The following is a 24,627-nucleotide window of genomic DNA, read 5'->3' on the forward strand; positions in this document are numbered from 1 at the left end:
ATCTTTAGCGCTTAACGTTGAAAAGAGATGAAGCTGCAACTTTTCTATGACTAGGGAAGGAAACAATTCTAGGTCAGTTGTACAGGACTAATGGCCTGGTGGAGCTGGCTGTAGGAATTATTAATTTAGGATGTGTATTTGTGATGCAAGAATTGCATCATTTCAGTTTCTACTAGCTTCTAAATGTATAACCTCTGAAGCTAGTCCATATCTAGGGTTTGTCCTGAGAAATACCATTTTCAACCCTTTTTATTTCAAATCCAAGTGGAAAATTAAAACATTGATCTTACTTTTTTTAACTCGCTGAACAGGAAGCTCTGCAGAGTTTTGGCTTGGAAACACTGGAATGTTTTGTTTTAGTTGGAAATCATGAAATGAAACTTTCAGTGTTCGCAAACCACGTCAAACTATTTCATCAAACTATTTCATTCTGGGTTGACCTTAACCTTTGTTATCCCCAAATTGCTACAACCCTCTGTGGTAGCTATAGTCCTAGCATGAAGGACTACACTTATGGCTGTTAAACTGAAAGCATTTGGCTTTCTGGAGAAAATGCATCTCCATGATGCATCGCATCAGTTAGATCAGATGGCAGATCACAAAGTTTAAGATGAGAGCCTGGATTCAGCCATTTTAGCTAGATCTGACAGAGAAAGTGTCACTGTACGCTGGTTGGAGGTTAATGCCCAAAGAGCTTAGACTATGGGAAAGAAACCCACAGTGCTTCCAAATGTGTGAGTCAAGGTGAACCAAGTCTCAGATGGTTTGTCTGTATCCTACCTGTAGCAGGTGAGGAATGCTCACACATCATTTGCTAGCTCTGCTGTTATGGTGATGGTACAGGATAGCACTAGGCTTAGCCAGATACCTGGTTGGGAAAGAAGGACAAAAATCTGATAATACTGTCTTAAGTCACTTCAATCATTTGATGACTAAATCTATTCTCAAAACATTATTGGACAAAAATTATTTTTTCTGTACTATTCCTCCTCTATACAAACGAGAGCTCAGTAGCCCAAGCAGAAGTACCTTGGTATCAGAATGATCCAAGAAGAAACTTTTCAGTTTGCATCTATGTTAAGTCTGATTTAGCCTAAGGTAAAGCTAAAGTGTTCCAAAGCAAAATCAAAAACCCTCAGTAAAATTCTTACCCGGTTGTTAACATGGCTTAGCACGAAGAATTTCACAATATCTGGAGTCCGGTGCTGTAGATAAACTTTAAATCTTTATTTGTAAATTAAAAATGGTAGCATTAAAAAAAAATCTAACTTTGAAATGCATATTCCTGCTGTTATCCTGTGACATTTCATTACCAAAAGCTGCCCTCCTTGCAAAGCAGTGTGCATATGAGCAGGCAGCCATGCCCTAACTGATGGACTCCATCCAGCACTGTTTAACCAGGCTGCAGACTGGCCTCGCAATGCTTCTTTAGCTGAACGAGCAGCAACATATTCATTTTGTAATTGAGTAAACAAAGGCACTGACAATGTTGATAGCTGGCATCAGGAACGCGTATTTTGTCTTTGCTTTCAAAAGCTGGTTCTGAATAAAATGCTAAAATATTTGTAAAAATGGCACTTTTTCCTGCTCTGTTGATAGATTTTTTGTTTTCTACAAGTAAATGTCATTAAACATATATTTTTCATGTCCACAAGCAGAAAGAGCAAACATAACTCAGGATTTATGAATTTTCAAAATCCACCATAAAATAGTACAAGGGAAATTGCTGAACATATCTGAAATAACTTAAAATTTACTTGTGCTGCTTGTTGTCTTCTTAGTCTGGATAATCAACATATTGTTATCTCCTGAAGTGACAGATGCCAAAGTATGTGATAGCAGAAGCCAATGTGAAAAAAGGTAGCAGTGCTCTTTGCGGTGTTCTAGAGCCCTGGAAAGATGCAGCCATTGCTCAGCTGTAGTTTCTTAATGGCTAATACTCCTTTAGGATGGGGGTGGAAAGTGAAAGCAGTCACTTCTGTCTTTGCTTTTGCCATGTTATGTTCTCAGTTTGTTATCCAAGATGAGCGAAATGAGAGTCATAAACTTGCAGCCTCAAATATCACTCTGTATGTTTAAGCATCTTAGCACAGGCTGAGAGGTATATGCAGCCTACTAAACTGGGAATTGTGGGGTGGGTGGTTGTTTTGGTCTTGGTAACAGAAAATGCGGGTCATCTTGGGTGGGGAAAGTAGGTATATTTTTATGCAGAGCCCAATACTAACAAGTAAATATTTACCTTGGAGCGGTAATGTCATGTTACCGTGCTATTTCATTGTAGGAATAAGTAAAAGGTAAATGTTTGCTTTTTAGTTTTTGTCCCTGGTGCTTTTAATATAATATGGTTTAAAATTCTTATTCATATCTTAAAAAGGCAGTTTTCTCTTTTTACAGAGAAAAGACAACAAAGACAACAGCAGTTCAAGCTTCCCTTAATGTTTCACCATGGTGCGATTGCCCATCCTGGGAGAACAGCCTCTAACACTCTCCTTGTTCATGTCTATCATATCCTCAGCCTTTCTGCCTAGATTACTTAGCATGGCTGCCAGCTGGAAACAGGTTTGGGGGGCAGTTTTACTGATAGGGACATCAGTTCAATGGGGAGTGGATTCTGCCTTACAAGTCTTATCACCCAGGAGTGACTTAGGGTCATTATTGCTACTTTCATTTCTGCTGTTGTCTTATAGGTGACTCAGAATCCTTCTGCTTGTTCTGTAGATCCTAGCCTGCCTTTTTAGTTCCCTGGATTATAATGAACAACTGGACCAAGTTTGTCTTCAACAAAATCGAATTTGATACCTTGTAGGCTTGCTCTCTCTATAAAAACGAGATGAGTTTTGGGTGTGCCAGTCACAATTAGAAAAGATACTCTAAGTATATTATTAGACATACTTTTTTTCCTAACCATAAAAGACAGTGAGTGGTCAGTCATCTTTGCAGCTATTGCTAATGATTTGCCATGTCTTTTGACAGAAGTAGGATTTTATTTTAGGTGACTTAATCATGGACTCTTGGTAGCAGTGAGAATAGCAATAGAGTATGGTCTATGACCTTGTCCTGTCAGTGCCGATAAACCAGACTATACATTCAGATTTAAAACAAATGAAAGTTTCTGTCAGTAATCCTGGGGGTGATTTCTATGACTTCCTTGACAGGAGTATTGAGACAAGAAAGCTTCTAAAAACTTCCTTGGAACAATGCAAAAAGATAAAGCTATCTGTAGCTGAGCTATCTGTAATGAGAGCGGGTCCCAGCGTGGGGAGGGCTGCAAATAGGGAGATCTGCAGCAAGAACAACAGTGCAACCAAAAGCAATGGCAGGAGGATGTGAGTGTGTTTTGGCACAAGCATATGGGAACTGGCAGCAAACCATGAATAGATTATGTGTGCTGAGCTAGTCAGGAGTGGTTATATTTGTGTACAATGTTTATTTGCTAAGCTTTATGGTCAACTTCATTACTCTTCATTTTATTCATTATTATGTCACTGAACAGCAACTTGTTAAAAGATTAAAAGTTCCAATTGGTTGCTCATGCCTAAGGTATGTAAATGCTTTGCAGCTCTGGCAGTAATTTGCTGACATTCGGGCAATTTGCACTTAATACATACACGCACACACGAGCACCGTGTACGTAATTTTTTTAGAAATGTAGTACAGTGCAGTTAGGTATTAATGTAAAGGATCTGATCCTGCAATCCTGACACCAAAATGCCTTTTATTTCTTTGGAAATGACCAGTTTAAATGTCTGTAGGAGAGACACAGAGAAGAGTGTTCTGTAAAAAGTAAGAACAAACACTAAAGAGGCAAAATCTAAAGCTAGTTTAAAATCCAGGGTGCAACAGTTAGTACTAAGTTCCTTTGATGATCAGAATTTTCTCAACCAGTTTTTCAAAGTAGTTGCATATACATGTGCACAAATACGTGTACACTGAAATGTGTTGATCTGTGTGTGCATATTTACATATATTCAGGCAAATTATTTTACATTAAATTTTACCCTTCTCACACTCAACACGTAATTCTTATTTGCATTCAGCTTTACAAATATTTGTTACAAAGTTGGGGTTTGATACTGGGCTTCTATGTCTCCAAATCTAGTGGCAATGTTCACATTTTGAACCTTTATAGGCAGCAGTTCTGTGAGCACAACTTTGTATGCTCCACCTTGAAAAACAGAATCAGGTGTTGGCCACTTAAAGTAATTCTCTCATTAGAGAACATGTATTTCCTCAACCAGACCTGCAAAGTCATGCTTTACTGCATGAATTGGGATAGAGTAAGGCTAGTATGAGCCAGCAGCCTTTTCTAAGTAAAATTACAGATTTTTCCATAAAAGCAGATTTTTAAAACACATTAAGTGATTTTGTGCAGTTTGGTTGTGTCACTTAAAACTAGACATAGGTCATATCTGTTATGTTTTTAGCAATTACAGAAACAGGCATATAACTTCACAAAAAATAAAGCCTGGAAGCTAAATCGTTTTGAGATCTTCACAGTAGTGGAAGTAGAAAGTGAAATATGTTTATATCACTTTTTTATATAATCATGCATGGCAGTGTTTGTGTACAAATATGTGATGAAGTCCTATCGTATACACCCTATACAGGAGAAATTGAGTAAAGGAAATTGAATGTTACAGATTTCTTGTCAAACTCTATGGACAAAAGAAAGTGTTTAAAAACTTGCTTAGCTAAAACCTAAGTTAAAGAGGGAAGAACAAAAGTGATGTAGACTGCATGCCACCAGTTATGGTGTTATTTGAATAGTCTACACTGTCAGAATTTCCAGATCATTGAATAGACAAGACTGCTCAATTTCATATGTGAATTATTAATAAACAGATAATAATTTAATGAAGATTTCTTCAAACATACATTTTTGAAAATGAATGAGAGCAAAAGCACTTTTATTCAGTTAAGTAAAATCCATACTCAAAAAAATATTTGTATTTAAAGAGTTAGCTGTTTTTCTTTTATTTCAGGCAAATTCTAACAAAATAGTAGTAAATAGTCAAGTAATTTAAGGTAAGCTATGTATTGATACAAGTGAACAGCCTTGGAGAAAATGGTAATGGAGAAATACAATAATTTACTTATAAAATAAATTGTTTCCAATAACTGAGACTGGTAAACACTGAAATTCATTATTAGTTGATAGAGATTTTTGTCATAATTTTGTTGTGCTTTCCTCATGAATGGATACCCTAAAGCTACATGGATGAGTAGCAGCTCATCAACCATTCCTGTAAATAATAGAGGGAGGGTGGAAAAATCTATGAAGAATCATAGGGTCCTACAAATAAGGTACGTTTATCTTTAAAATCCTAAGGAAGTACAAAGAGAGAAAATTTTATTGTTGAGTATTTACTAATTCTTACATCAAATAAACAGTTGTAAAAGTTTTGGCACCTTTTAACAGCGTATTTAGTAGTGTATTATATGCAGTAGAGGCAATTTGCATATAACCATGATTTAATGACATGAGAAAACTTAGATTTAGAGGGGTGAATAGTATCCTATTTCCTTTTTCCCCAAAGTTTATCAGCCTATCTGATTAAAAATATTACCTTTCCCTCCAATGCTGCTTTACACCAACATGTCATTCTACAGGCACGTCTTATAAAGTCAAGACATGTTGATATAAGGTTGCATGAGAACAAGGTGGTTCTTTTTTTTTCCACCTTACCATTTTTTTAATTTTTATTTTTCAGTTTTCTGGGATGAAAACTGTAGTAAGCTCCTTGTGTGTTTCTAAGATTATGATACTCCTTTATGATCTATTGCATTTCCCAAAGTTAGGCTAGCGTTTTACTAGACTGGCTGATCAACCTAAAAATAAATAGCATTTATTTATCAAGTAAATATATCCGTTTGTGTTTGTTTTTGGTTTTGTTTTTTTGGTTTGTTTTTTTTTTTTTTTTTTTTAAATAAAAGAGTTGTTTACTTTTTTTCTTTCTCTCAAGTTTAGAAGTTTGGATGCTTGGATGCTTTGGATGTTTGTAAGCTACAAGACCTAAAGGAGTTGCAAGGCAACATTATATAATCTTTTTTTCACTTGTCAGGATGTCTCCTTTTGGTCTCGAGAGGCAGAAAAGATGGTTGGTCTCCTCAGAACATAAACCCTCTCTCAGAGACCATTCAACATAAGCTAATAGTGACTGGCAGGGGATAAGCCATTCCAGGTTAGATGAGAACCAAGCACGTTCTTTTTACTGGCATGTTAATTATTGAAATCCTGAAGTTAGTTGTGAAAATGCCAGGGATTTTTTTGAAACCAGGATAATGCCCTCAGGGATTTGTGGCAAGAAATGATTCTGCACTGGTCAGTGGAATACCCTGAGAAGTCTCGTGAGTATTCTGCATATGTATTGTTCTGTTTGTCTGTGAGCAGAATATTTCAGAAAAAGCTAAACCAGAAATATTTCTGCCGTTCACTACCATGCAGAATAACATAAAGGAATGTGAAACCACCAGAGAATGTTGAGAACAGAGGATCCAAGCAAGATGTTACTTGTGATTGGAAGTTCATAATCAGTTACATTTCTGACACAGTCTCTCTTGTCCTAATTCTGTTTTTCTACATTCAGTTCTTTATGCCTAAGAATGGGAGGGACGATTTTTCTCTCATTTTTCTCCAATTTTGAAAGAATTTTTCAGCTACAATTACAGGCAGTGGGTAGGATTCAGAAAAACAGAAAGCATTTGGAATTTGTAGGGAATCGCTTATTTTACATAAATCTTTCAGAAATGCATGGCTTAAAAAAAAAAAAAAAGCTATGAAAGAGTATTAAAATGTAGTTGGATAAATTGGTTCTTCCATGTCATCACTCTGTTGTTAGCAGCTGCAGAAATGCCTGTATTTCTTTCCTCTGTTTTGTTCTTCTTTCCCACTTCCGTCTGCCATGTCTTCCCATCTTACACACGTTCATGCACACTTTTTCTTTCTCACCCAGAGATACACTGGCTTTTAGTTTTCCAACTTTAAATTGATTAGAGCACATTAATTTTTAAATAAGTGTCACATATCCTTAACCAAGCACTAAAAGGTTGAGAAGGCGTTATGGTGCAGAGTCTGATCCAGAACTCAGTGAGAAGAATTTTAAAAATATGGGCTGCCCTTCATTAGCCCTCATGATATCTCTTGACAGGCAATGTGTGCTTACGCTGCCATGCCAGGCCAGGGCAAGACCAGCTGCCATGCACCATTTACCCTCTGTCAGCAGCTTCAGTCAGAGCCTGGGCAATACTGTACACACGAGTCTGTCATGCGTCAGCATCAATTAGGCTCAGTTTGCTGCGCTTGGGAAAAGCAACAGCCCTACTATTAACCATTTTTCTTCTTTCCTCTCCCCCCATCCCCATTTGACACTTGAAGCACAAACTGTTTGATTTGGCAAGAGCATTTTCAAAGCAGTCTTTGCAAATAGGAATTGCATTTTGTTTTAAAATAACTCATTAATTTGTGGGAGTTGGTTTCATTGCAAGAAATCTGACTTGTTGGTACTATTGTGTAAATTTGGGAAGCTAGATACAACCTGGCTCTTACAACCTCTCTAATTTACCCTATCAGTTGTTATGCAGAAGTGTTGATGTCTGCCCGTCTATTACCCACATGAAGAGAGATTTACATGTACCCATACTCATACACACACAGATTATAACAGTAAACTTTAAACTTATCACAAGGCCAGGGGACTGAAATATTTCATTAGAACCATATCTTCTGACATCCTTGTTTTATATACTCAAGATGTTTTCGATTTTTCAATTGTAGATATGCCTTGCATTGTTGTTTTTCTGCGTATTGTTGTTTGAAGAACAGGGCTAAAATTTCCCCAACTTTGTGAGAAACCAGCCTGTGTGGTCATGCCTAAATTTGACTCACTATTTTGTGGCTTTTCACCGCTGTTATGGAGGGGGTGGGGAGCAAGACGACCACCCATGGTGTGTTCTCGCCAAGCAGCGTGGTGAGCAAATGAGTTCGCTGATGTGAAATGAGTGTTAAGAGAACAACCTCTTCTGGCAGAGTTTTCAAGCACTTCCCTCCTTCCCCCTCCCCAAATTACAGCTTCTTCCTCCGTATAAGTATAGAACACCCATGACTATTTATATAATAAAAGAGCTACTGTGTACTTTAATGGATGGTTAAAGACGTTTTCACAGGTCTGTATCCACATGAGATTTATAGAGACTCATAGGCCTGGTCAGTTTGTAAAACCGTGATAGCCCAAGAGACTGTTGTCAGATGTTGGTAACAAGACAGTGTTTGAAAGGAATCAAAACAATATAAATCCTGTGAGATCTGTGGCAGCAGGATGGGTTCTAATGGAGAGGAAGACAGGGTCGACCACCACACAAGAGAACAAGGAGAAGAAAGTGTTTTTTCTCTTTCAAGCTTGCAGCACCAGCAGGGGTAAGCAGGTTTCTAAAAAGAATCTCATCAGCGGATCAATCCAGTGTAACAGATGGAGTGCACAGATATTGTCTATCAGATTTCCATCGCATGTGGCAAGCAAATACATTGTTGCAACTGTTAGCAGCAAAACTTTCCCTTTTTTTAACATCATAATTACCAAGAGTTGAAAAGAGCTGCGGGTTAATGATTTCCAAACAATAACTATAGGGGGTTTGGTGGATAGCGCCTTCCCCAGGGAATACATTAGCAGGAGATACAAAGTCATTGAGCATCTTGAATGGAAGGTTTTGGATCCACAGAAATAACTGCCTATAGCAGTGCATTTTGAAAAGTAGACATTTTCCTAGGAGAGAGAGTGGACTGTATCTTTATCTGCTGAAATTAACAGGTTTACACTGCAAACAGTGAAGATAAACTATTCTTGACATTTTGGGCTTTATCACTTTTATAAAAACATTGGAGAGGGAAATATTGAGAAGGACTGAGAAAGATTGAGAGTACATGCACAGTTACAGCAGTGAGAGGTAACGTGAGCAGGTATGAATTAATTTCCCAATGTTATTAACGATGCTGTTGTTAATTAAATGCTAGTTTCATTAAGTCTCAGTGATCAAGTAAACTTCATTCTGGATGAAAATATAATGAGTATCTCAGTATCTTCTCCATTGCTTTATTAATGCTGGATCAGAGAACATGGAAGAGAAGTGATGGCTCTGCAGGTGGGCTAATGGCTGCATGGCATTCTGCATGGTGGGCATCATGGATTAAATGGATTTGTGTTTAACAAAATCATGAGTCACAATTTATTTTTGTAAATAACACTTGTTGAGCCAAGTAAACACGTAGTACTGAACTAGAAGACCATGACATTTAGTTACAGGAGGTACCTCAAATCATATGTATGGCCAGACCATTTTAAAAGTTTCTCTGGACTCAAACAAAGAAAATGGATGAGAGGGTAGGTTATTTCTGTGATAGTGGTAGACAGTAAGACAGATTTCAAGACCCAAATCAGTTGCCTAAATGTACAGGTCTGTGACTACTTGAGATGACACAGGTTTAACTCAGCTTCCTACCAATCCAAAGGTTCATAGGTCTCCCATAAATCCTGTATTCATAATGTCAACCTCGTGTGGATGTCTTGAGTAATACTGTGTCTCACATGACTGTCGATGCTTGTGCTATTTAAAGCAACAGTAGGTTATCATGATTTTTCTTTACAGTTTTCAGTATTTTTACATTATTCAGTTTTTTTTTTTATCATGTACCCTAAGCATGCTGTTCTTGGTCAGCATTGAGGAACTTCAAACAAAAATCTCACTCTGAATTGGCTCCTATTCCCCCGACCCAGTACATTTTTTCTTTTTAATCTCCTGTTTGATTTCAAGCATTCTAAAACAAACAGCCAAAACAACGTTTCCATCCTTGCTGCCTACAGAATACTTCTTCTCCTTCTGGGCCTACTTTATTTGCACAGTAACCCTGAAATTCCAGCTCTGCAGGAGCTCTGGTGTCTTTATAGTATTACAGCCAGCCTTTACATGTCTATCTAGTGACAGAAGAACCCCACTTCTGGAAAAAAAAAAAACCTGTACCTATCCACGCTCCCCTTTATATGTTTATTAATTGAGTCCTCCCTTCCTTTTCTTTACCCAACAGAACGGAAATTAGCAAATGCTCTCTGAACACCTGTTGCCCCATGAAATCTTCCTCTAAAGTCTTGAAGACTTGTTTCCCATGATCTTTACAGGATGATAGAAAGCTGGAGACAGGTCCATATTCACCTAGCACTCAGTGGTTCTTGCTGTGAGCACCGTGCCGCAGCCCTCAAAGTAGCAACGTGAGAAGTACAGGGAGGATCTGGCACCCAAAAGCACAGGTCTGTAATTACAAAGCTGAATAAAGCGCTGTAGTTTTTGATAGTGTGGGGTGTTTGACCTGGCTTTGAGTGCTTTTGATTGAGGTCCTGACATGTCTATTAGCCTGGTAAGTGTGATGTCAGGACAGCTTTATTTCATCCAAATACTAACAAAGAACACTAACTAAGACACAGGCAAACACACAACAAATATAAAGGAAGGCTGAGCAGGACTAGGTGAGTAACGCATCCCTGAATATTACTGACAGATTTTTAGACTTGTGATTGTTCAGAAACTGCCTTTATGGAAACATGAGAATTTGTGATGAGTGACTTCGATTAGGAATCTAGTACATCTACCTGAGAGAGCAAACATTCCTCCCTAGACAGCATGAGTTAGGTGAGTCTGATAAACTGGGCAACTAGCTGACAGCATCATTAGGGACATAAAAAACAGAGTTTAAGGAAAGCCAATGTAATGATAATAGCAGACATAAATTGCCCAGTCAGATATTGGCTGGAATTTGCTAAAGGAAGTAAGTCTGTCTCTGGTATTTTGTGGATTAAATGTATATATGTAAATACGCATTATGATGTGACTTGAAAGGGGAGAGTAAGTAGGCTTAGAATGAATGGATTATTTTTAACAATTTAAATGGATTTCAGACATATTAATGTAAATATTTGTTCTCAAATGGCTCAGAAAAAATGAGGATGCAAAGTTAGAAAATAGACATCTTTCTATAGCAGCTAATATAATTACAGAAGTGACCTAGACTGAAATTGAAAAAAATAGCTTTAGTGCTTTCAGATAGAGTATGCTATTTCTGAAGTAAATTTTGGACTAGTATATCATAGCTAGACGTTTAAATCCTGCAGCTGCTTACCACAAATCAGATATTTAGTTATCTGGTAATAGTGAATCTAGTTATTCTCTAAGAAAAAAAATACATAAATATGAAACAAAAGGCTACTTTGAGACCTGGTAAAGGTTTGGCTTAATGAGTAACTAAAATACCTTTTTGTATGACTTTTTTTTTTTTTTTTTTTTTTTTTTTTCTGAAATACCACTGGAATAGTAATATTAGGCTGCCTTTGTTGTCATAATCTTTGGTTTGAAATACAAATGGATTTGAAATGTTAGGCCAATGGATTTATTCAAGGAAGTAAAGCTTAAAGGAAATTGTGCAGCAGTACTCTAGCAGTACATTAGTATTATAGATAAAAAGCATGTGTACCTTTCCAAACCCATTTTTGGGTCTGAAGTAACGCATGGCTCAGCTGGAATTTAAGAGTGAGGCTATATTAGGAAGTATATGTCCCTGATGGAATAGCCCTTTAACAATTTCCATCTTTGTAAACTTTAACCAGTTTAGTTTCAGTTCTGCTGTAGAAAGTACGAAATTCATAGTTTTACAAACAGTCCAAGTGAGATTTAGAAAGCCTAAGAAAATTATTCAAGATCTCAGAAGAGCCAGAGTCAGACCTTGGAATTCTATAGCTCCTGGTCTTGTGTGTTTTGAAACATGCTTTTCATTTTTATAGCCTACAAGTTATTACATTATGAGTGAAAAAGTATACAGTAGTAAGGCCAGGTCTGTACAAGCATGTTGTGTAATAACTGTAAACAGTAGGCTGTATTTGTGTGATGGGAATGGAAATCCCATGATAAATGAAGCTGTAAATAGCCTGAAATCTCAGTGGAAGTGGGAAGGTGGGAAATTAATAACAATTAAAATTTGACAAAGCACAAGTGGCAAATGAATTGCATTCCTTCTTCCTGAAGGAAGTAGTAGAGGAAGTATGAACACCTGAGGTAGGAGTGTTTGCCAGGTCATTCAGTCTGGAGACTGGGCTGCTACTGAAGTTGGTGTAATGAAAGAAAAAAAGGGCATGGGAAAAATAGATCTGTATGCATTGTTAGGTATATTTTAATGACTTCAAAATAGCCTAAACCCATATTCAAAAGTGGAACAACAATGGAAATGAATCTGATGGGAGGTTTTACTATATATGTAGATACTGTAGACAAGAAGGAAAAGTGGACACAATTTATCTCTAGTACAGAACAACTTGTAAAAGGGAGCGTGGCCCAGTGCAGGGTACAGAGCCAAGAGGATCGCAGGCTCCAATCTGTTCCAAGCCACCGGCACCATCTGACCCGGGCAGGTCACTTGACTTCCTTGTGCCTCTGTCAATCCAGCTGGAAAATTGGGTAACAAAAGCAGGACCTTGCTGAAAATCAGATGCTCCATCTGAGTTGAGCTGTCCTGGGTAAACAAATTACAAAACATTGATAGATACCACAGAAAAACATGGATGGGCCAAAAGAGTCAGGAAGGAAGAAAGAGCGATGAGGGAAAGATCCAGCTGACAGTCCTGGATATGTGAAGAAAACAATTTGTCTCCAAGTTCACTGCTTTTTGATGGGAATTAGAAAATCAGGGAGACAATGGTGGCTGGAGTAAATGCTGTGTAAGTTCTGATTTTGGGTTGTCCAAGGACTGAAAACAATAGGAGCCATTTATTCTTTATGATGAATATTTATAAACATTTAAAAAGGCTTTCTAGGAGATGGGCATCCTGTAATTCACAAACAGATATTGGGATGGGACCAGCTGTGACTGTACATAATTTGCTGGTCTTGCTTCAGTGGTACAATTTAGAGTTTTTAGGGGACCATTTTGAAATAGTGTGGCCATTTTGTTTTGTTTTGGTTTGGTTTTCATATATTTACATCTTAGTCTTGGATCCTGAGTCCTTTAGAAATATGTCTTGCAAAAGGACAGAATGTAGAAGCACAGACTTTTAAACTGAACTAAATCTAAATTTGGTTAGAGATCTAGCACTGTGTTAGACTGAGAGGTAATAAAGCATATGTTCAGATCCCTATATTTCAAGATTGTAACTTAGGATGCATGTGTTTGTTTGTTTGTTTTTTTAATACTTGGCATGATGCTATACAAAAGGGTTGTATTAATTCACTACTTAAATTACTTTTTGAGTATGTGTGAAAATGTAGGGTGAGTGAATTCGATATAAAAAATGATGATATTTTTCAGAAAAAAAAAAAAGAAATTATGTGTAGGCTAATGAACAGACCTTTGGAAATAGGATTCAGAAAACTGAAGTTCATTTCTTGGTTCTGCTAATAGTCTTTGAGTATCTTGGCATACTATCTATCATATCATACTATGTCTTGTTACCTCCATTTCCCTATCTGGAAATTGGAAATAAGGATACTACCTCTTTTGCACAGAACTGCTAGTGAAGAACATTGGGTAAGAATTAAGGCCAAAATAAAGTGTGTGGTGTTCATGTTTCACTAGTAAACTAAGAAGGAACCTTAAGCTGTTATTTATAGTGTTATTTATATTTTTGTTCTGCTGATCGATGGGGATGTGACAGAAGGAAAAGAGCAGCTACATGCATCCTTAGCAACAGGAGAGGGAAGGGCCTTGCCTGTCACACCAGCACATTTGGCTTTTTCTGGCAAAGCTGCACATTAAGCACTGTTCCGAAGGCCTTGAGGTGCTAGGACACTAGTTCAGAATGTATTTTTAACCACATTTTGAGACTTATGTAAACACTCCAAAAACACTGTTCCATAGTAGCCTAGGTATGTATTTAAAATAGATGTTCTTTGGCCCTTCTGATACTCAGGATGGGACAAGGTTAGTCTGAAGATTCCAAGATGCTTAGAAATGGTCTTGAGCAGGACGAAGTACTGGGCTCACCTTAATCACTAACACTTAGGGTGGTGGATAGTATTGGAGGTGGAAATACTGAATAACCACACTAATATTTATGAGGAGAAATACTTCCAAAAACCTGAAGTGTGTTTTGAGGGGAGACGTGCCAGAACCAAATGTCCAACAAGACATTAGTTTCCTGTCCTCATACTTGGCAAGTAGAAGTTTTGTTGGAAGATGTGTTATTATGGCAGCAATGGAATTGCTTTGAGAACTATCCAAAAACAATCTCAAGAGTTGTACAGAAAAATGCTAACTTCTCTGGACACAATAAAACTGGTATTTTCTAATTCAATTTTCTAATTCTATAACCATGTTAAGATTTACCTGTTCTGTGGGCTGCTCCTGGGTGGACCGCTTTGTTCTGGTTGCCTGAGGAAGTGTGTGTTTCCCAAAAATGCTGTCAGACAGGCCACAGGAGCAAAAGTCAGCAGCAGAAACTGAGTTCTTAGATTTTAATGTATTTATATGACTTTTTCTACTTTCAGTATTAAGTCTGTTCTGATTTCTTATCCTATGAATACGCCAGGTAGTTTTCTTACTGTATTCATGACGAAGATTTTAAAAACAAGCAGGCAAAATGAGAAGCTGTTTTTAGAGTTACAAGACAGAGAGCTGTATTCAGTCACAAAGAGCTCTATTCAGTTAGCATCACTGCCATAGGCATCCCACGGTGGTCAAATCACTCTGAGTCTTGGGTTTTCTCTGTTAAGGACCAGGATAACAGACTGTTTCTCCAAGAGGTGTCTGCCATCTCTCCTTTGGTTTTCAGCTGTCACGGTCTGTAGTTGGTTTTATCCAAATATATTGTATAATGCTTAGAACAGCATAGCTCCTATCTCACTTTAGCGTAGCTTCTAAATCTTGTAGTAGTTCCATTAGAGGCAAATGTCCTCTGCTGGGAGAAATGCAGCCTAAAGTATGAGGCAAATACTGCTTTTGCTAGTGCACCTGGCAGTAATAATAGACTATGAACTGCAAAGGATGACATACTCCAATTAATTTGTGAATGAGCTATTCAAGATTCTTTCTAAGTGATTGGGGAAGGATTTGATATCTTTGAATCTTTTAGCATCAACAGTGGATCATTGAGAATGGGACTCAGAACTTTTGAAGAGGCAACAGCAGGGCTATTCTCCTGTTTGCAGTCATTTAGGTCCCTTACTTCTCACAAACCATCCACAGGGACTCCTATACCACATACACTAGGCTTATTAGGATGTCACAAGGTACTGTGCCCAGAGTGGCTGTCCATAAGCAGTCACAGCAGAGGTGGGCAGTGTGCCATAAAGACAGAGGCAGCTCATTCTGAGCACGTCTGTCTATGCTGAGGAATCAAAAAAAAAAAAAAAAAATTACAATGATCTGAGTTTCAGCTTCGTTCATAACAATCAGTTCTTGCATAAACAGTAGTGAGCAGTAAGGAGCTGGCCCTCTCCTTGTCTCAGTCTGCTAAATTGCCATAAGGTAAGATAAAATAGATTACTAGCCAGGCGTTGCTCTTCTAGGATGTCACAGGAATGTAATGCAGTTGCAAATGGGGAGGGCAGGTGGTCCAGACAACTGCAAATGGAAAGGTGTCAGCAAGACAGTCTTCTATTAAGAAGTGATGCAATTATGAAATGGTTTGAGAACCCCTGTATTAACCCATAAAGCAACAGACACTCTCAGAGGGAATTGCCTTCTCACTGACTTTTGCCTGCTGAGCTGTATTTTCCCCCCTCAATGGAAGCATATCTCTTGTAATACATTTCTGTACGTTTCTGCCTGTGACAGTGAACCTTGCCATCTGCTATCAGGAAGATAGTAGAAAGAATGAAATGGGATTAAATGAAGAGGGGGAAAGGTTTGTAGTAATTTCAAGGCACGATAGTGATGGGCAATGACTGAAACTGGCAATAATCAAACAAATCAGAGACGAGGACATGGTAACCTCTAGGCCAGCCTGAGAATAGCGACTTAGGCCGAGATGGTTTTTCTCAGGTGTGGGCATGTGGGGAGAAAGCCAGGGTAGGTCCTCCATTAGCTTCCCCATGAATGGTCCAGCTGCTGTGCCATGTAAGAGAGAGCTGCTGAGCCACCGTGCGGCTCTTCCACAAGGACTTTTTTCCCAAGGCAGCATTTGTGGCTGCTGTAAGCATCAAGCCTGTGGTTACCGGTACAGAGTACACAAAGAAAATACATTAGGACTTGCTTCCTGATCAAGGCTGCACTGGTCTCGTAAACGGGGAACCATTTGGGGTTGATGAAGTTTCACCAGAAAGATTTAATTCCTGGCTGTGGCACAGTATTAGGGTTTAAGCTGGCCAAACCTTATGTCTCTGTTTCTCATCCAGCTGAACAAGACAGTGACACTTGTCTTCCCATGGGAAGGATAGCGGGGCCTTTGGCTGAAAAAAGTCATCCTGCAGTGACTGCAAGGCATGGGTGTGAAACTGCTCATGTGGTGATATGCGAGGTTAGCTGTGTTTGGCCTTTAGCCAGCCGTGCACATTAAGTCCCGTTTGGAGACACAGGGCTTAAAGAGGCTGGAGCGTGAGCATGTGCAGAAAAGCTTTGTGAGTGCAGGTTTTTGTAACTAACAATACTTGTGTGGTAGGATGATTAAGATTGTGATCTCAGATATTTCTGACAGTGCTTTGTCTTTCCTATTAAAAAAAAAAAAAAAAGAAAACAACAACAAAAAAAACTTGTGGCTCTACACCCTTATTGTAGTACTATTTTAATGAAGTCTCTTTATAATAAAGGCATGACTTGCATGGTCCTAGGTTTTTACAGGTCTTCTTGAAGAAAGACAAGGAGAGTGGGAGAAGAAACCTAATTCAAATACTTCATCTGTTTTGGGGTTGAAAAGAAAGAGTTGCATGTAGAGGAAAACTCACTCAAAAATGCGAAGTTAATGATATTACTAAAAGCGGGTTAAGACATTGGTTACGGAAGCTGAGCTTTATAAATAAGAGCGAATTCTAAGCTAAGGTCTCTGAAATGCCAATTACAGTCACTTGAGTACATGGGGGCATGCTGAGCTTTTGCTGGGAGAGTTAATGAGCAATTTCATAACGTGCTATATATCACTTTAAGAAGACATGATAAATTGCCACTAATGGTATTGTGTGTATAAATGGGAGCTGTTTTTGCTCTGCGTTTAGTTCTAGTGATTGGGTGGTACACCTGGAAAGACTTGTATTTTAATGGGCCCTTTTTAGCACTTTTGCACCTCGTATGTTCTGGATTATATATGATTGATGGCTTTGAATGTATGGGAAGGAAAGATATGTAGATCTTAATGCTTTTAAACCATTTGTTTTCCAGTCTCTGTAAAAGGCCTCTCTGTTTTCTGGGTAATGGTTTATACTTCTCAAGTAAACAGAAGTACGGTTCTGGGACTTTGCCTTTTAACACTATAAATCCAGTGGTTTTTATAGGAGGGTCATTCAGTTTACAACACTCTTAAGAAAAGATAGCTATTTTCGTGCTAGTCATTAAAGACGAATAAGTAGGTGGTTTGGTAAAAGGACAATTAGATGCATGGAGCAGATAAAAAAGAAATCAGCATTTGCTTTGCTTTCATGCTGGGCATTCTCCTCCTCATTCTCTTTTAGCATGGTGACCAACACCTGGTTCTCCCCTGGGTCCCCTGATGGCTCCACAGCTGCACCTTTCCTTTCTGTCTTTCTGCCTCTCCTGCTGGACCCCATCAGAGCTTGGTCTGCCCAAAGGGGTTGCTGTTGAGCAGTGCTAAAGCTTTCCCTCCTTCTTCCCCTCTAACCTCTCCCTCTCAGGGAGTGAGAGACCCAGCAGGAAACCAAGCCCAGGTTTTCCATGTGCAAATGTACAACGTAAGAGCAGGGCTGGCCCCGTGCTCTCCATGGGGATCCCATCTCTGCACGGGAACCTCAGGACACACAGAGGAGACTGCCAGGTTATTTTCTATTGATACTCCAAGGCGGGATTAATATTTAGCTGTTGCTTGGTCTTAAGCTTCCATATGTGCTTGGTGATTCTCCTGCATATTTCCAGTGTGTGCGAAGCTCGTTCTTGTGAAAAGAAAGCTCTTAACACTGGCCAGATCCACACGCAGCGCTGACACGTTTGACACAGGCTTCTCCTGCAGCTCTGTCTATATACCTCAGTCCCGTGGCCTTTTGCCCTTCAAATCCTCGGGCAGATTTGGAGCTGATGTTAGCAGGAGATGTACAAACTAACTTTTACTGCAGTATAGTTTAATACTGCAGAGTTGAAAGGCAAGTGCATTAACCCCTGCTGCCCCATGTTTTAGTATATTGCTAATAGCCACTTTTCCCCTGTGCTCCATCACTTGTACCTAGATTTTTTGATTTGTGTCATTTTCAGACTTCTGTTGATCCCCTGCGTTATCTGTAAAGCAGTGCCTCGTGTTAGCTGGATTGTTGGTTTCTATTTCTAAAGCAAAACAAAGAGGTGATTATCTCATGTAACATTTCTTATCGGTGACATTATTTGTTGCCCTAGGATCGAAGGTACGTAGATGAGATGCAGAGATCCGTACACTTCCCTCCGCTGTCTGAAACATTTCATGTGTCTGTTGCTTTGGAGCTAGATTGATGCTACTTAGAATAGTAAAGCATAGCTTCTTCTCCATTCCTCAGTTTCATGTCCCTATGTCTTTCGTTGTCTTCTGTCAGGTTGAAATTCCAATTGGGAAAAGTGATTATATGGCGTTACAGCGGTTTTGCTTTTTGAATGCTTGCTTGTTAAAGTTAAGTCTCTGAATAATCATAGCAAGGTACCTTGCCCATCCCTCCTATACCTCTTTTATTTAGTTTCCATTCTTTACTGGTGTTTAATGAAACCCAGAGGCTGGGCTACTGCGTGTTTTCTGCCGTGGCCAGGGTCGGAGGGGCAGGCTGGTGTCCACCGAATTTAACCAGGATTTCAGAACCAGCACAGCTCTGCGAGCTGATAGCACTACACGAGCCCACAGTGAGAGTCAGCCCCTGTTCTCGACACATAAGTGTCACCAGGTGAGAGGAGGAACTTACTATGCTTGTGCTGTGAAGGACACAGTTAAATGACCTCCAGGTGTGTGTCAGAGCTGGGAGTTAAACCCCGCTCTCCAGGACTCAGATACAGCCTTTGTGGTGTCAGAAGTAGCTGTTGTTTGTTTGTTTTGCCAACTTGTGGAATTATCTGTTGAAAAAATATTTTAAGATAGGTTAAGTGTATAGAGTATGTATAATTTGAAACCCAAATCACTAAACCACTAGAATAGCATGAGTAGAAATGATTATATGTGGAGGTGGTTTTGCTTTTGTGCCCGATTTTTATATTTGAAGTGTGATGCTACTGCCTGCTTGGGTTTATCTTCAAAATACAAATGCCCAAGTTAGCTCTCTACTGTAACACAAAACAACTAAGTGATAGGAGAAACGTGAAAAAAAATGAAATACTTTTGTAGAGTACATTTAATAAAACAATTGTTTATTGATAGCACTTCAAAAATAGAAGGCACATTTGCTACTTTTTTTTTTCTGAACTTGAAACATTCATGTTGTGTAAGACAGCAGAGCTAGGATTTCTCTAGTATTTTTTTTTTTCATGTTTCTTAGTATGTTGTTGCAATGGAAAAATCTTTTTCCTGTGAATAATATCAGTATCATCCCAGCTTAGAGCTACTAGCTCTTGCTCTAGTACTCAGGTACCCAGGTTTGTTCCCTGATACGCCTACCAAAAGGAATTTGTGTTTGTAGTAATTATTGTCTTACTGCATTTTTATTCATATCTTTTTAATATTTGAGAGTATGTTAGTATCAGTTGAAAAGTCACGTATTGCAGTACACATACGTTGGTTGGGCAGTATTATCACAGAGTGGGTCGTTCTTTCAGCTTTCTTGATCAGGTAGACTATAGCTGCTGGTTTCTGCTTGTAATATAGTAGGGATCACTGCAAAACAAAACAGACAAACAAAAAAACACGGTCCGTTATAAACTTGCTAAAGGAAAATGTCTGCTCTTAACTAAGCAAAACATTCCCCATGCCTCTTGGTATGAAAAAAGAGGAGCTTCTTCATGGAAAGCAGTAGAAACTGAAGCAAGTAGTAGTGGGAATACAAGTGAAATAGCAGTTATTGTCTCTTGGGCACTTTGTGGGAGGTTGGGGGGTGTTTGTTTTGTTTTTGAGAGAAGGAGGACTCGAGAGTGCACTGGAGTAACCATTCCTTGCTTAATGAAAACAATTGGGCCAAAACTTGCCTACTAGGCTTGTTTGGGCTTTTCAAGGCACATTAATTGTGCAAGTAACTATATAAATGTTTCCATTGACTTGAGTACATAAAAAGTGAGCTGAATGGAAATGCTTTTGAAAGATCTGACTCTAAACTTTCTCAATATAGATATTGTAAATGATAATGTGCTTTAGTCAAAAGTCACATACAAGCTTTAGTCAGATTCAACAATGCAGCCCAATTGTGCATTATTCTGCACCTAAATCCTCCCTGTGGACTTTTTATAGCAAAATTCTTTTTATACCCTACCCCACAGCATTTTGAGACAAATACATTTGCTTTTATTGAAAATAATAGAGCTAGTCTACTAGTATTTAGGCAGAATGTCTCATCCGCAATTGGCAATTTATCCTCAACACCTCTGTGTTCAGGGCTATTATTATTCTATTATTTCAGATGGGGTTTGAACACAGCGTGGACATTGTCTGTGCAGGATTTCATAAGCAAACATGAGCTTGCTCTGCCTGCACAACAAATTCTCTGCGAGTGAGAAATCTTCATGTGGAAAACAGTATAATTATAGCCTGTATGGTGCTGAACCCCAACCCCAAGAGTCAAGAAGAGAGTGAAAGTGTGTAAGGAGAGCTGTGAAACATCCGACTGATGTGAGCTTGATGTTTGCTCCGAGCACAGCAGAGTGGGCTGCTGAAGCTCACGTAAAAACAGTCCAGAGTGACCTCCTCAGTGTCAGGTTGCACGTTGTCTACAGAGCCAGGAATTGAGCCCAGCTCTCCTAAGTGTCTCAACTGCTCCACGTAAATCGGTTATTTCTTCCATAATACATTTAAACACGTACTCTGCACCACAGTGAGAAATCTTACCTCTTTTCTTTTTTTAAAAAAAAAAAAAAAAAAAAGCTTAGGAGATGTCTTAGGCAAGGGGGAAGAAGCAAGACAGACAGCTTGCAACCCAGCCCTCATATGAAAGTTGCCCCAGGCAATTTTGTTATGTCCATGGAAGCATATGATATTCATTGCATGGGCCCATCATTAATGCTGACTCTCTGGGAACCTGTCTTATGTTGTTTCCACTAGGGGCAGGTTAGCTAGAAAATTGATCCGATTTTATTAAAGAGTCATTTTCTTTGCTGTCTGGCAGTGGTCTCTGAAAAGATGTTTTGTCTTTTTAACGCTTGGTGATTGCTATAATAGGATCTCAGAAGTCTGATGTCCAAATTCAGTTTCTCACATGAAACTACTTTGTGGCTAAGTTTGTGCTCTCAGCATGGGCAGTTCGAAACAGAGCTAAAAGAGTCCCTCTCCATTTTATGCTGCAGGTAAAACCACTGTTTGTGTTAGCATGCCTTTAATTAGATAGAACACATTTACATTTACAGAGGGTTAATTATCCCCACTTTTTTGATACATTTAACTATGACCAAATGCTGATATTTAGTGTGTGGTTCACTGTTTCTCACAGTTGGCCACTTGCTTAGGCTTTGATGCAATCATCATATCCAGTGGAGGTAAATAGTCTCATTCGCGGCTCTCACTCTTGCTGCTGAATCTGTCTTCCATCCAGACAGAACAAGTTTTAAACTAAAAAAACAGAAAAATAAAAAAAATAAAAAAAATAAAAATGAAAAAACTCACACCTCTGTTCTGGTTTGGGGGGCAGTGAGGCCTGTGTGTAATAAAGAAGCAACTTTATTTTGCTTAAAGGTTTTTTTCTGAAAATTCCCACTTAGCTCCCTATTGATCAAAGGATAGTGGTTTAGTCAGTCTGATGGCTTAGAGGGATAAGATCTGTGAGAAAGAATCTTGCCTCTGACTGACTTTATTGTGTAGGCAGTAGGGGATTCCTCCTAGTGGTTTTATATATATATATATATAAAAATTTGTCTTCTGGAGAAGTGATAGTGTGAAACAGATTTTTGGATGGAGCGGGCAGAGGTGGAGATTGTAAAAGCATTCTCCAAACATGCTTCTTTAAAATCCTCTGCCAGCATACCTTTGCAGCAGCAACCCGATATTCCCCAGAGCCCAGCAGCTGAGGCCAGATGTTCAGCAGTGGTGCAAGCAGCGGCTGCCATCAGCCAGGGTGAAGGCAGCATGGAGCCTGGAGTGAGACCCGGGACAGGACGTGGGGTGGGTGAAAGCTCTGCTCCTGGAGGAGTCTCGCAGCCTGGAGCTCTTGGTCTTGGTGGTCTAAGAGATTGGGGGAAACTGCCCCAGAACACTGCGGGAAGTGAACGGGCAGCGTGCTCTGGGCCTGTTCTGAACATGCCAAGCAGGGGAAGGGGGTGATGCTCTGACGAAAAGTGGGGTCTGACTGCCAGAAGCTGTGGGACGGGAGACCTGGGGGGATCAGGGGATCAGCTGGCTTAAGGCAACAGAAAAGGAAGGAGCCTTGACATGTTTTTCCAGTTCCCCTCATGACCTACAGCAGTTTAATGCCGGGGTCAAACACATTGCACATTTCTCACTTCAGATTTTGCACCAGTTGGTCTTGGAATTAATTTTTGGTAACTACAGGCAGCATCTTGATTTGCAGTTTCTTAGGGAAGTGTCTTAGAAGTGTCTTTCCTGCCCTATATCTCTCTGGTTGCACAGACATCTGGCAAAGATCCTGCAAGTGTGTGGGGTTTCATTTGCTTTTGAAAATCCTTACCTTCTTCCTTCTATTTGTATTCTAAATTTGAGATTGGCTATAGAACAAATTGAAGTCACTTCTTACTACACAATCCCCAAAACATGTCAAAGTCCTTACATCATGTCAAGTGCTGAATCAGGCCCTCCAACCCTTACTCCCAGACTGTTTCTACATGTCTGAACATCCACATTCACAGAGGTGATGGGAAGTGCTTTTGGCCAAGATATCTCCCTTGGTCCTACCTTCTGTTCATGGGGGGCTGTGGCAGGAGGAGGGGGTTGAGCAGAGCCCCATAGGGCCCAGAGGCAGCCCTGCTCCCTCCAGGCAAGCCGGGCTCAGAGGAAACTGGCTGCTGCTTCCCGAGTGACTGTGCTGAAGTTATTCCAGAGTGCAAAATTATGGTCGAACACGCTTTATAATAACCATGTCCTGAAATAATTTGAACAGACAGTTTTAAAGAGCTGAGCAATATAATTTGTGTTTACCATGGAAGTTTTTCGCCTTTTGCAGATTATTCTGAGTGCTTCCCAGGTTGCAGGACACACTGGTGACTCTTTCTTTCCTGTTTTGTTTACTTGCTGTCTCAAAGTGTTGAACGTGCACGTTACCTTACATAATTCGAGATCTGTCGTAAGCAGGTCGTTAGTTAAATTTCCACCTTTGGTTGGTTGATGTTTTTTGTTTTATTCCATTTTCAAGGATAAGGAAAGCTCTACTATCTGTGGGTATTATACTCATGGTCTGTTTGTCCTTTCTGTCTACCGGCTCCCTTAAACCCTTCACATATTTTTAATCCATTTTATGCAAGAGCCTAGCACTTTACTTGCCCTTGAGCATGTAGCATATGTTCACAGCAAAGGCATCTGCATGACCCTGTGGAGATCCTCTCTGTGACTTCTCGTTTGCAGTCCTGTCTGCGCTCTCACAAGATACGGCCAGAAACAGAATATTGTAGCAGTGCAGTGGTGGCCTGCAGCTTCTGCCTGCCACAGAGCTGACTGTAGCAGGCTGTAAAATACGCTCCTTGTGTTTTGGATGGTGCTACCTCCCTCTTCCTCTTCTGTCAGTTTACTTGGAAATACGAATGGATGTGTATCAAGTCATTGCTAAGGGCCAGTGTTTGAAACCAGAAGCAGAATAGCCATACTGGTGTTAGTGGCAGCACTGCACTAATGTGCCCAACTGAGTGTGTCCATGTGCGCTGAGCTGGGCCCTCTCATTTGGCACTGGTCCCACGGCTCTGTGTTACGTGGTGTAAATGTGCCTCTTAGGTTTTCTCCCTCATAGCTCTCATGTCCTGGTCTCATTCTTGCTGTTCGGAAGAGTTCTTCCTTAGCTGCTTTTCAGAGGATGAGCTGTGCTAGATGCAATACCATAGCACTCCAGTCAGTCCTATTTGCCAGTTTTAGTTTTAAATTCCTCTAGTTATGTAGCTCACCATGCAGCACTATTTTCCCACTGCAGTTATCCGTTAGCTTAAGACTTTCATGACCCAGGAGGACACTTAAATCTCTCTTCAATCATTATGCCTCTGAACGCTTTCCCCTAATGTCCTGGCTTTCTTTTGGAATCTTTTGTCTTACAATTTTTATCCTGCATTTACCTGCGCTGAATTGCATTTGCCATAGTATGAATTTTTCCTGAATTACTCAAACCTTGTTTATTCTCGATGGTTAAGGTGATGCTATGTGGGGGGATAGAAAGGCACATGCTGTTCTCCTCAACCATCTGTCAGCTGCAAAGGGT

General features: G+C 39.5%; 1 protein-coding gene across 4 annotated transcripts in view; it reads left to right on the forward strand.

The window, feature by feature from the left end:
• The window catches only part of VTI1A (vesicle transport through interaction with t-SNAREs 1A), a 280,750-nt gene that overhangs the window by 115,167 nt on the left and 140,956 nt on the right, over nt 1–24,627 (forward strand). The gene's annotated exons all lie outside the window — the stretch shown is intronic.

The sequence above is a fragment of the Anas platyrhynchos genome, chromosome 6 (assembly GCF_047663525.1).
Source record: "Anas platyrhynchos isolate ZD024472 breed Pekin duck chromosome 6, IASCAAS_PekinDuck_T2T, whole genome shotgun sequence".
In the NCBI taxonomy this organism is placed as follows: Eukaryota; Metazoa; Chordata; class Aves; order Anseriformes; family Anatidae; genus Anas; species Anas platyrhynchos.